This window comes from Dipodomys merriami, unplaced genomic scaffold (assembly GCF_024711535.1).
Source record: "Dipodomys merriami isolate MVZ:Mamm:240054 unplaced genomic scaffold, mDipMer1.0.p SCAF_2, whole genome shotgun sequence".
Classification (NCBI taxonomy): domain Eukaryota; kingdom Metazoa; phylum Chordata; class Mammalia; order Rodentia; family Heteromyidae; genus Dipodomys; species Dipodomys merriami.
In genome coordinates, this window is record NW_027203381.1 from 117531746 (window position 1) to 117543760 (window position 12015).

At 44.3% G+C, this 12015-nt stretch overlaps 1 protein-coding gene and 1 long non-coding RNA gene across 5 annotated transcripts in view; one reads left to right on the forward strand and one right to left on the reverse strand.

The window, feature by feature from the left end:
* Positions 1-6227, forward strand: part of LOC138832533 (uncharacterized) — a 104402-nt gene extending 98175 nt beyond the window's left edge. The window contains exon 5 of the long non-coding RNA XR_011373578.1: positions 3770-6227. This is a non-coding gene — a long non-coding RNA (uncharacterized lncRNA). The remainder of the gene's footprint in view (positions 1-3769) is intronic.
* Positions 1-12015, reverse strand: part of Kcnj6 (potassium inwardly rectifying channel subfamily J member 6) — a 193471-nt gene that overhangs the window by 90126 nt on the left and 91330 nt on the right. The window lies entirely within an intron of this gene.

Here is a 12015-nt window from a genome sequence, read left to right on the forward strand (position 1 = left end):
CACTGGGAGCAGGTGCTATTACTTCGTTTCTGAGTTTTCCCATGAAAAAGATGACAGCAAGACATACAGGCTAGCTCAGGCATCTTTACAACTTCTCCTAAGGCTCTTCTTCTGACCCAATTTTCCTGCTAGAGGAAAAGGTAGGAAAGAAGACAAATGAAAAACTCAGCAACCCAAATGAGACTGCTGGCTTGCCGGGAGCCAGCGTAGCAGCCACGCTCAGGAAACCTCTTGGGTTTCCCTGCTCGTTTGTATAAAGTGAGCATGGATCCTTGTGCAAGAGGCTGTGTATTTACTATACACTCACACTTAGGTGAAAGGACTAGTGTTTCCAGTGAACACCAGAGCAATGGGCTTCGAGGCAAGCTGTCCCCTACTGCTAGGACAAACTGGGCCTACACTTGCCCCACAGGGCACACTTGTAGTCCGGTTCACCCCAAAGCGTCCTAGAGCAAGATGGACCAACAAAAGGAAATGATAAGATATAATCACACGGGAAGGGGCCCTTGATCTTCCAGTCAGCATGGAAACACCTTTTTGGAGCGTCCCCAAATCAACACATGGGCTGAGGGAACAATACTTATTTGTAGGTGGCATGTTTAGGAGAGACCTCAACATAGAAAGTTCAAATGGCTACAGGGTAGCTGGCTTCACTCCGTTTTGTGTATCTCCCCATGGGCTTGGCTCCCACCCAGACATGGATTTCCATCCTCAGTTCATGCGGCTACTTCCGGTGTGGCAGCCTGGAGCTGTCAGAGTGAACTGGTCACTTCCCCTAAGAACTCGCGCGCTGGTAGAGAGGAAGCTGAATGTTCTCTGTTAAGAACGGCAGGTCACAGACAGAAGGTGACGAATGTGCTTGTGCTTGGCAGAATCTAACCTGTGGACTGAGGGCTGTCATAGTGGGGTGATATCCCGTACCTACAAAAGCAGTAAGTCAAAAGTCATATTCCTGGAGGGATGGGAGAGTTTTATTCCCCTTCCAGGACTTGTAAAGCACGGGAGTGGTGGTTCCCAGCACGGATGCAGCCTGCCTCTTTGGGTGTCAAGAAAACACATGGCTTGTGGGGAATGATAATGGATTATCATCAGCTCAGACAGTGATTCCAATGGCAGCTGTGGCTGCACATGTGCGTCATCTCCTGAGAAAGTGAACACATCCTCTTAGACCTTGTATGCCATTCCTGTAATTATCCCTTCCCCTTTATACCTGTAATCAAGACCACCAGGCACAACTTGCTTTTGGCTGGTGAACCCTCACCGTCCAAAGCTCAAGACAGTGTAGGACCTCAATTTCCCCGTCACCCTCACTGGATACTGTAAGCCTTCATGAAACTGTTAGATCTGGCAGACCTGTGAGAAAGAAGTAGCAAGTACGCGAGGCTTTCTGTGAGAGTGGGAAAGAAACGCCTGAGACCTTGACGTTCTCCTCCAAGGTGAAGGCCCCACCACCAGCCAAAAGACAAGCTCAACGCTTAGGGCTTGGAGGCAATACATCCTGTGTGCTATTCTGGGCCACTTGCTGGGAAACCGATGGTTTTCAGTGAGTTCTAGAACAAGAGGAGGCTTTGCAACAGGTCCAGGCTGTCGTACAAGCTGCTCTGCCACTTGGGCCGTACAAGCCAGCACATCCAGTCATGCGTGACGTGTGGGCAGCAGAGACTGGGTTCCAAGCCATTGGCAGGCTTGTACCGAATCACAAGCGGGCAGACCCTCACCATCTTCCTGCCATTTCCAGGGAGTAGCTACTCTTCTCTTCTTTGGAAGACAGCTTTTTGGGGGTATATGGGTATATATATGGATTACAGAGTCATATGGTAGCTCTTCTTAAAGATTTGCAAGGAACCTCCATACTGTGTCTGTTATAGCTGTGTTTATTCACATCCCTTCTGGCAGTATCTAAGTATCTCCTTATTCATCCTAGCGCTTACATTTGGCCTTTCTGATAGTAGCCATTTTAACTAGATTGAAGTGATACCTCACTATGATCTTGATTTGCATTTGTATCATTGGAAGGTGATTAATAATCTTAAGCATTTTAATATATCCACTGGCAATTTGCATGTGTTTTATTTTTTGGGAAATGTCAATTTAGGATTTTAAAATCAATTTTTGCCTGCCTCTCCTCCTTTCTTTCCCCTCCCCCTTCTTTCCCTCCTCTCCCTCCCCTCTTCTCACTCCTATCCTGTCCTCTCCTCCCTTCCTCTCTTTCCTCCCTTCCTCTCTTCCTCTTCTACTCTCCCCTCCCTTCCTCTTCCTCCTCTTCTCTTCCCTCTCTTCCCCTCTTCTCTCTCCCCTTCCTGTCTCTCCTCTCCTCTTCCTTCCCCTCCTCCTCCTCTTCTTCCCCTGTCCCTCTCCCTCCCTCACCCTCTTTCTGCATTGAATGTCTGTCCCTTATATACTCAATTGCTCCTGGGATGGGTAGTGTGAAAATATGTTCCCATTCTGTGGATTACCTTTACTGTACAGTCTCCCCTTTGTTACGTACACGCCTTGTCATTTGATGTGATCTTATCAACCCTGTGTTTTGGGGTCTTATCTTGATTCACTAGCCCTCTAGAGCGCGCATTCAGGTGGGGTGTCTGCCCGCTGCCATCTGGCCCACCGGCGGTCCTGTGGGCACTCCTAAGGAAGGGTGGGCGAGCGCCGGGGCCCACGAGGGAGCGTCAGGTGCGCGGTGCTCACAGTGTGGCTGCCATGCAGCTGACGAGGAATGTTATCCGGCCGAGGATGGTGTACGTGTGTGCGCCACAGAACTTCACAAATTACTATGATTATGTGACAATGGGATGAAGCTTTTTTCTGGGCAAATAAATTTGAGGAATACTGTTAGAGAACTCTGTATCTTAGGCTTCCTCATGACTTTTTATAATGTTTCTGGGCGCTTGGGGTCAAAGCAATGGGACATCCTGGACCATGGTCACTCATCTGCTTTGAATGTGAGAACTGCAGGAGATATTTTGGGAAACATTTATGCAACCATCTGTAGTCCACAGATGACATTAAACTTATCTGGAGCTCATTAGTTTACTTTTAACTTCACTCATGACAAACTGTAATTAGACCATGGGTCTAATTTTAAAATGACTTACCGTAAAAATAAGGAAGTAAAAATTAAAGGCTACTCCAGAACTATATTTGAAAGAAGGATTTTCATATCGGAGTCTTTGAAAAGACACTCAGTAGAATCAGAGTGTACCTGGAGAATTTATAACTGACATATTGTGTTTATGCCACCTTGGTGAAATGAACATTCTAGCTTGCACCTTTATGTTTTCTTGATAGAAACACACACAGGTGTCCACACATAAACATACATGTGCACACACAAACACATGTACACATACAAGTGTGTGCACACCTAACTGCACAAACATATACTTACATGAACACATAGCATGTGCTTTATGGTAGAAAAGCAACCGGTTTACTGGTTATAGCAGATGGAAAGTACCTGTTTTTATTCAGGCAGGTACTTAATATTTGTTTTAGAATCATTATGTCTTTAAATTCTACACCATGGTTTTTTCCAATGGTGAGAAAAAAACTGAAGCTATGGCTGGGGCATTAAATATTCTAAATGGGTTTAATTTTAAAAGGCAGAATTATAAAGCTCAAGAGATTTGGGTAGAATGCCTTCTGATTATACTGTCACCTCAGTATTTTCCAATTTTTATCTGTATAGCATATGCTTTGCTTGCTCTTTAATCTCTTCCAGCCAAAAATTTGGAGGGCGCTTATGACTTTTGTATTATCTTTGCTTTTACAGAAAAATTTCGACTCCTCACTGGAGATGAGAAAGTACGATTAAGCAATAGGGCTAACTATCTATGTGTGGTGATAGAATCAAGTTTCCTGCATCTTTGTGCTCTATGAATAGCTGCATGTGGTCTGCACTATGCTCTGATGTGTCGTGAAGAACTTGTATCCTTTCAGGAAAGGTGATGTGGTCATTTGATTTTTTTTTCCATTAGGGAATTCCCAATTAGTGGAAAATCTCATCTTTTCCTCCTGCTTCAAGAAGATAGTTATTCTAGGGCAGTCAGAAGGGCTGCAGGGTTTCTGTGCCTAGGAGGTGTTAGACAGTAAAGGAAAATGACTGTGGATAGCAATCCCCTTTCCCCATTTTCTCTTATTTCTGTTGCATACCTGAGTTGCCTTCCTGGTATGTTGTAATAGGCTGGAAAGGGCAGGAGCTGCTGTAGCTCGCAGAATGTGTCCTGGCTGACGTGAAATACGTATCCTGGACAAGTCTATCCACACTCCTGTCTTCAGTTTCAAGAGCAGGCACCATGTCCTATTTACCATTACTCTCCCTCGACCTTGCCGCCAGCCAGGACCAAGCTAACTCTTGGTTAGAAGCAAGTAACTGTGAGTCCTTCCCTGGAAGGGGGAGCAGCTGGAAGTGCCAGGTGACAAGATTCTCCCTTCATCCCAGGCCTTCACCTGCTGCCCCCAGATGTTGTATAATTACTTGTCCCTGTGGAAATGGACTCTTTGGAAAGGTCAGCTTTTCTTTAGGATTGCTTTCTTCTATCAAAACTAGAATTTAACCTGGAACAAGTGAATTCCATCTCTGTTTCTCTCAAGTTGCTTCGGGAAGGGCACCGGATGGGTTGTCTGACCAAAGTTTCCGTCAGAGCTGACAGTGCTGGGAAATAGTGTCTCGTGTGGGCCTGGGGTTCCTGGGTCTCCAAGCTCCAGTGTTCAGCATCCTCTCCAGACAAGCCCTTCCTGGTGGCCAGGCTCTTCTGATTCACGCCTGGCCTTTGCATTCCTTACCTTCTGTTACCTCTGCTTCACCTTGTGTGTGGTGAGTCTCCTAAATACTCTGATCACAACATCCCCTCCAAAACGCAACCCAGATCCCGACTGCGCATTACACCAAGTCCCATCTCCCTGGCTGCTACAAGGTCTGGCCTCCACATTCGTGTTCAGTCCTTTCATGATTCATGTTATATTGGCAGGTGGGAGCAAGCGTTGTGGAGGCAGACTACTGGAGTGACTTCAGGTAAACTTCTTAACCTCTCCTGGACACCACACTATTGCCAGGTCTAAAATGACAGTAAAGCATTTACCTTATAAGATTAAGGCATAAATACTTGTGGTGAGAACTTTAGAAGTACTCGCAGCTTATGCCTGGACGAGATTTACCTTAGGGTAGATTTACCCCAGTGGGAGGTCCTCTCCCCCCAGTTGTCTCTGACTGACCTATTGTAATGACCCAGTAATGACCCAGCTCTTGCTTTTTGACCTTAAGCCCCAGTGCCTGTTCTCTATCTGATTCTCCTAGACACGGGGCCATTCTCTCCAGGCCTTGAACTAGAACTGCACTCGTGGTTAATTTGTTTTATTAAGAACTTGAGAGCCAAGTACTACACTCAGCTGAGGGAGGTGGGGAATTGATGTCTTCTTTTTTTGATAAATTGAATCGCACCCTTAAAGATTTGTATAAAGGAGAGTTAATAGCCGTTTTATCAGCTAGCGCTTTGGGAAAATTGCATAACACAAATCTTGCCTATTCGCTGGGAGGGAATTAAGCATCTGCTGCAGAATCCTCGGTCTGGCTTGTGTCCAGTGTTCCCCGCCATCCATTAACAGAAGGAGAAGCTTCATGGGTCTATGGACTAAGAATTGGAGGTTCTTCAGAAGGAAGAGTGCTTAGGCCTGGAGAATCACCTTTGCCTACAGACTAACACACCTGAACCACAGACTCCTCCCTTCTGCAGGCCAGAGACTCAGGGATGGAGTCAGTTTCAGAAGAACAGGAAAAATGTACCCAGCAGCAGAATTTTAAAAACGATGGGGGAAACCATGACCCACCCATGAGGGTGTTCTGTCTTTGAGGGAGAGCATAGAGAGGCATGTTTTGAGCTACAGTGGAAATGTACTGTTGGGGTGTCTGGGGACACATGAGACAAGCAGGGGCATAATTCTGTTCTCAGTCAGCATTTGCACCCCACATGCAAGAACTCTTGAAGAAAGGACTTCTTCTTCTGCCAGTTGCTGCTCCATTTCTCAAACATTTTGTTGCATTTTATCTTCCTGGAGAACATGGGAAGAAAATATGTCACAACTCTGGGGGTGTCATCCCTGTACTTCTTGTAATTTTCTTACTTCATACAGTGAGCTTGCATTATTTTTTTTGTAATGGGAGAACTACATTTTAAAGTTAAAAACAGCAACAGTGAGAAGTACAAAATGTCATGTCAAAACCAGCTTTACAATGTCGGTGTGTGGGGGGGAGGGGGGTATAATTGGGTGGGGGGAGGGGGGTAAAATTGGGTGGGGGGAGGGGGGAGGCGGGGAAGGGAAGTGAAGGGTAAACAAAGGAGGAGGCTGCAATGCTTGGTAAGAAATGTATGCATTATCCTGCCCATGTAATTGTAGCCCCTCTGTACAGTATGTTCTCAAATAAAATAAAATACAATTAAAACAGAGTAAAAAAAAAAACAAAAAACAGCAACAGTGTGCCTTTTGTCCATTAGTTTTTTTTTTCCTCTTGAATTGATGGCAGGTGATTCTGTGCCTGAGAAATTGCCCTGGATACTGGCCTGTCCTACACATTTCCTTTCATGCTTTCCACTCAGCCTCTGTCTGCATCAAGATGCTGTCTCCCATTTCCTGTCACTCTTCATATCCACCCCTCCCCCATCTGTGTGCTCTTTGCTGTGTCCTGGCGTTTTCCTGGACCCCTCATTTGGTGAAGGATGGCTAGCTGACTCCTAAGACCCCACAACTATCTGGTGCAGCTCTCTCTCATTTGTTACTGCTCTTACAATCTGCAAGGCTAATACACTTGGAAACCATTTGACTCTGCATGTAAGTGTTCATATCTCTAGCATCCACTTTAGGATGAGGAGATTGTGGTACCAAAGCTCAGAGCTGGGCAGGACAGACAGGTTTTTGACATTATTTTGAATTGGAATAGTTGGTTCATTGTGCCTTTTGGGCCTTCATTTTAATTAAAAATACCCACTGTACTAAAATAGTGTTTGTCTTGATCCTTGGCTTTTTTGGGGAGCCCTCTTCTTACACCTCTTTAGGCCCTTGCTTTGTTTGCTGCATACAACAGTCCTGCAAGGTGTCCCTGGAAGGTTCTGGAAAGCCCACTGCACAGCAGTGAAACTCATCTCTCGTGTCAGCTTTCAGGCTTTGCAGGAGCAGCTCTGAGCTCATCCCTCTCAGCCTTCCGAGGTCAATGTGTTAGCACCTGCCCAATTCCTGTCTTCAAGGTGTGGCGAGAAAGGGGATGGGATGAAGTTCACTCATAAGCCATTGTGGGCTACATGAACTTGTAAGAAGCTTGGTGTCCGCCTGCAAACCCAGCCATCTCTTTGTGGGAGCAGCTTCCTCTGCTGTAGGAATTCAGTCCTCCTTTGACGAGGAGGGTCACTGTGAGGGGGAATGCTGTGAATGAAGACAGACACCTTGGGGACATGGCGGTGGCTGGATACTAGGAGCTTCCATTTCAGGCAGGACTGGGTTATTTGATATCAGGCCTATGACCCCAGGAGAACACATGTGAATGATTCTGAGATGACCATGACCTTCGGGGGGTTTGCCCACACAGTCATGGGTGTTACATATAACACTTTATGGGCATAAACTCTTCTGTTCTTGAACCAATATATAGCAGTGTTTGCTTTCAGATGTCTGCCTAGGTTGGATTCTTGTCTTTCACCAGGACTGTGCTTCTTTCTGTACAGGTGGGAAGGGTCACAAGGCGGGGGGGGGGGGTGTCTCACTGCTTGTCTCTCTGCATTGGTCTAGAATCTGTATGCTTGTCGTCAGTTAAGAACATGGATTAGAATGATTGCCTTGATGAGTATCTGACAGCGACATTTTCTGTGTGTCAGCAGGATACAGGGCTAGGAGGGAAAGCTTTGTTTAGGGGGGGATGTTGGGGGATGAAGGTAATAGTAGGAATTACTATTACTGGTGCTGTGGCTCACACCTGTAATCCTACTACTCAGGAGGCTGAGTTGTGAGGATTTGGTTTGAAGCCAGGGCAGGCGGGAAAGGCTAGAGACTCTTCTCTCCAACTCACCACCTAAGAACCAGAAATGGAACTGTGGCTCAAAGTGGTGGAGTGCTAACCTTGAGCAAAAAATTGCTCAGGGACAGCTCCTGGTTCAAGCCCCATGACTGATAAAATAAATAAATAAATAAATAAATAAATAAACTATTGACTATTAAACGTCTAAAACAAAACAAAGCAGAGCAACACCCCAAAAATCAAAACAAAAAGCTTTACTCAGAAGGCTTATGGAGGTAAGAATTTCCTCTGCAGCAGTGGTAGTGGCAACCCCAGACCGTGTGTGTGAGTGTGTGTGTGTGTGTGTGTGTGTGTGTATGTATGTGTGCACATGTATTGTGTACATGTAGTGCATGTGTATATGTAGTTAGGTGTGCATGCACGTAGTATATATTTGTGTGTATGTATTGCATGTGTGTATGTGTATTGTAGGCATGCATGTGGTATTGTAATGTATGTAGTGTGTATATGGGTCATGTATGTATGTATGTATGTATTGTGTGTGCGTTTCTCCTGGCCTGACCCACACAATTTACGTAGAACCGCTCATCTACACTGAGAACAGCAAGTCTGGCTTGGGTGGTTTTCAGATCAGGATGAAATGGAGAGGCAAGCAGCATTTGAGAGTGCCATACTGTCTCAATACGAAAGTGAGAGCAACTAGAATATAGGAATCCATAAGAAAAAGCCAGACGAGTAGCCTGAAAAAAGAACTCCATGTCTAATTATGCAATGGGTGAGTGCTTGGTGTGTCAGCCATAACTTCCCAGGATCCCACGGGAGCAGGTGCTGCTGAAACATTATAATATGCCTTACTCCTGGGACGTCTGCCCACACCCCTCCCGTGCCGAGCGGGTGATCAGGAGGGAAGGTCAGTGGTGGGAGAGTGCGTCACATGCATATCCCTGAGAGGTGATTGCAGATCCACAGACCCCTCTTGGCCTGGGGCAGTCTAGAAACAAAGTATCAGAGTGGTAGGAACTCCTCCTCCCTCAAACGGCAGCCTTAGAGACTACCTTGAACTTTACCTTATCCTGGGGCACTACCAGGACAAGAAAACCTGAGCAAGGCAAAGTGCGAGTTTCAAGATAGGCGGAGTGTGTTCTCTCTCTCTCTCTCTGTCTCTCTCTCTTTCTCTCTCTCCCTCCCTCTCCCTCCCACTAGGCAAATTCAAACCAGATCCCAGAGCAGAATCTAAGATTTCAAAGTGTGGTTCTATTTTGATGACAGAACCCAGCTAGCAACCAACCTTTACCCTCAATAAGGAAGAAAATGGTTTTATTTTCATCTTTTCTTTTTCTTTTTTCTCCTCTTGCTAGTAACCCATCCTTCTCTTTCTTTCTCTATTATACTTATCCTTTCTACCCATCTGTAACTTTTCATGGTACTACTACCCTCCCACAACAACTTAACTATATACCTATATAGGAGTATATTAGGTACCAGCATCTATCCCATCCCATTCTCCTTCTCACCATCTTTTTTTTTTTTTTTTTTTTGATCAGTCATGAGACTTGACTCTGGGCCTGAGCGCTATCTCTCAGTTCTTCAGCTCAAGGTTAGCACTCTCCCACTTGAGCCACAGTGGCACTTCTGGTTTTCTGGTGGTTTATTGGAAACAAGAGTTTCACAACTTTTCCTGTCCAGGCTGGCTTTGAACTGCAGTCCTCAGATCTCAGCCCCCTGAGTAGCTAGGATTAAGGCATGAGCCACCAGTGCCTGGCCTTACCATCTTTCTGATTCCACATCTACTCCCTCCCGTCCCTATTCTTCATAGCTTAGTTCTGTTCCCTATGCAAACTACTTTTATCCTTCTACCCCTCATAGTATGATACAAAAATCCAGCCCTAATATGTATGGCATAACTGGTTAGGTAGATAAAGCTATCAATGGTATCTTACTGTACCTAAATATTCCAGTGGGGTTTGAATTGGAAAAATTATTAGAGGTGAGATGCACACCCAGCAGTGAGACTTGATTCAGCAACTTTGCTGACACCAAGTGCAATGGATAGAGAATAACCCCATAGGAAGACTTAAGACAGCTAAAAATACAATCAAGATTTTATCCCAAATGAGTAAAATCGAATACAAAATATGAGGAGGCAAAGAAGTACGACACTCTGAGAAACCAACAATTATGCAAGAAATGATGAAAATAACGGGGAAGGAGAGGAAATCCCATATACTGGGTGCAAAGGAATGTTCAACGAAATAAAAGTGGAATATCTACAAGCAACCACATGAGTTCAAGCCAAATGAAGTAATTCAATGAGAACAGAGATATAAATACCAAGTGATTATAAATGACTGGGCCAATGAGTGCAAACAGCTGAAAGAGATCAAAGAAGACACTGATAAGCCAATGAAGTAAAGACCTCATGAAAAGGGATGAAAGACATGAAAGGGATCTCAAGAAAGTGAGAAATCCTGGAAAGTAATCAAAGTGAAGGCCAAGAGGTGAAAAGTAAAGTGGAAAGCTTCTCCAGCAGGGCAGATGATACAGAAGACAGGAAGACAGAATTTTAGGACTTGAAGATAGAATAGACAGTCAAAAAGTTAGAAAAAATGTGGAAGAAAAAAATAAAAAAAATGAGAGGAGTTTGCAAGAACTTCAAAATTCAGTTAAAAAACCAAACATATGTCTTAGGGGCATTACTCAAGGAGAAGTGGCGATAGCCAGAGGCATAGAAATAACAGCAGAAAACTCCCCAGATCTTGAAAAAGGAAAGCCATCTATATACAAGGCTTTTAGAACACCCAACAGACCAGACCAGCGAGGAACATGTTCTACAAACATATCATGTACAGAGAAACAAGAACAATATTGAAAGCTGTAAGAGAGAAAAACCCATCCACTTACAAGGAAATCCATCAGAATAACGTCATATTTCCCCATTGAGACCTTAAGAGCAAAGAGGGCTTGGAACTATGTATTTCAAGCCCTGAAAGTTAACACTTGCTAACTCAGAGTGCTCTATTCTCTGAAGCTGTCTTAACAGAAGGGCAAGTAAAAATATTTCATGATAAACAAAAATTACAACAATTTGCCACCACTCACCTAACACTATAGAAGATATTAAAAGACATTCTGCGTACAGAAGAGGGAATGGAGTAAACATAAAGAGTAAATTCCACCAAATGAGTAGACAAGAAGAGGAGAAGGAAAGAATCTAACACTAAAGTTTTTTACAATGGCAAGAACTACTTCACACCTTTCATTGTTAACACTCTATTAATGGACTCAGTTCTTGAGTCAAATGCATAGAAGCAGGACCAACCATTGTTGTCCAGGAGAAATAGATCTATCTAGTAAAAATAAACATTGGCAGGTTGGAATGAAGTCTCCCACACAAATCACCCTGAAAGCAGGCTGGAGTATACTTGTACTTGAAAAAGTAAATTTCAGAATCAACATTGATCAGAAGAGACAAAGAAAGTCACTTCCTTGTAATAAAAGGTTCTCTTCACCAATAAGACATAAAAATCTATAACCAAATCTTGGTGATCTTTATTAAACATATAGGCAGGCGGGTGCCAGTGGCTCATGCCTGTAATCCTAGCTACTCAGGAGGCTGAGATCTGAGGATCGAGGTTCAAAGCCAGCCCAGGCAAGTAAGTCTGTGAGACTCTTATCTCCAATAAACCATTCAGAAAACTGGAAGTGGTACTGTGGCTTGAGCTGAAGAGCTGAGGGATAGCACCCAGGCCCAGAGTTCAATTTCCACAACCGACAAAACAAAACAAAACAAAAAAAACCCCCACCAAAAACCAAAAAATATATATATATATAGGCTTTAACACATGACAGATCCAGACCCCACTATGTCACTTCACCACTAGATCATTCACAAGACAAAATTCAGCACAGAAACCTCATATATGAATGACACCATTGGCCAATCAGACATGGCAGACATCTACAGAACATTTCATCTAGCAGCTGCACAATGTACATTCTTTTATGCAGCTCATGGA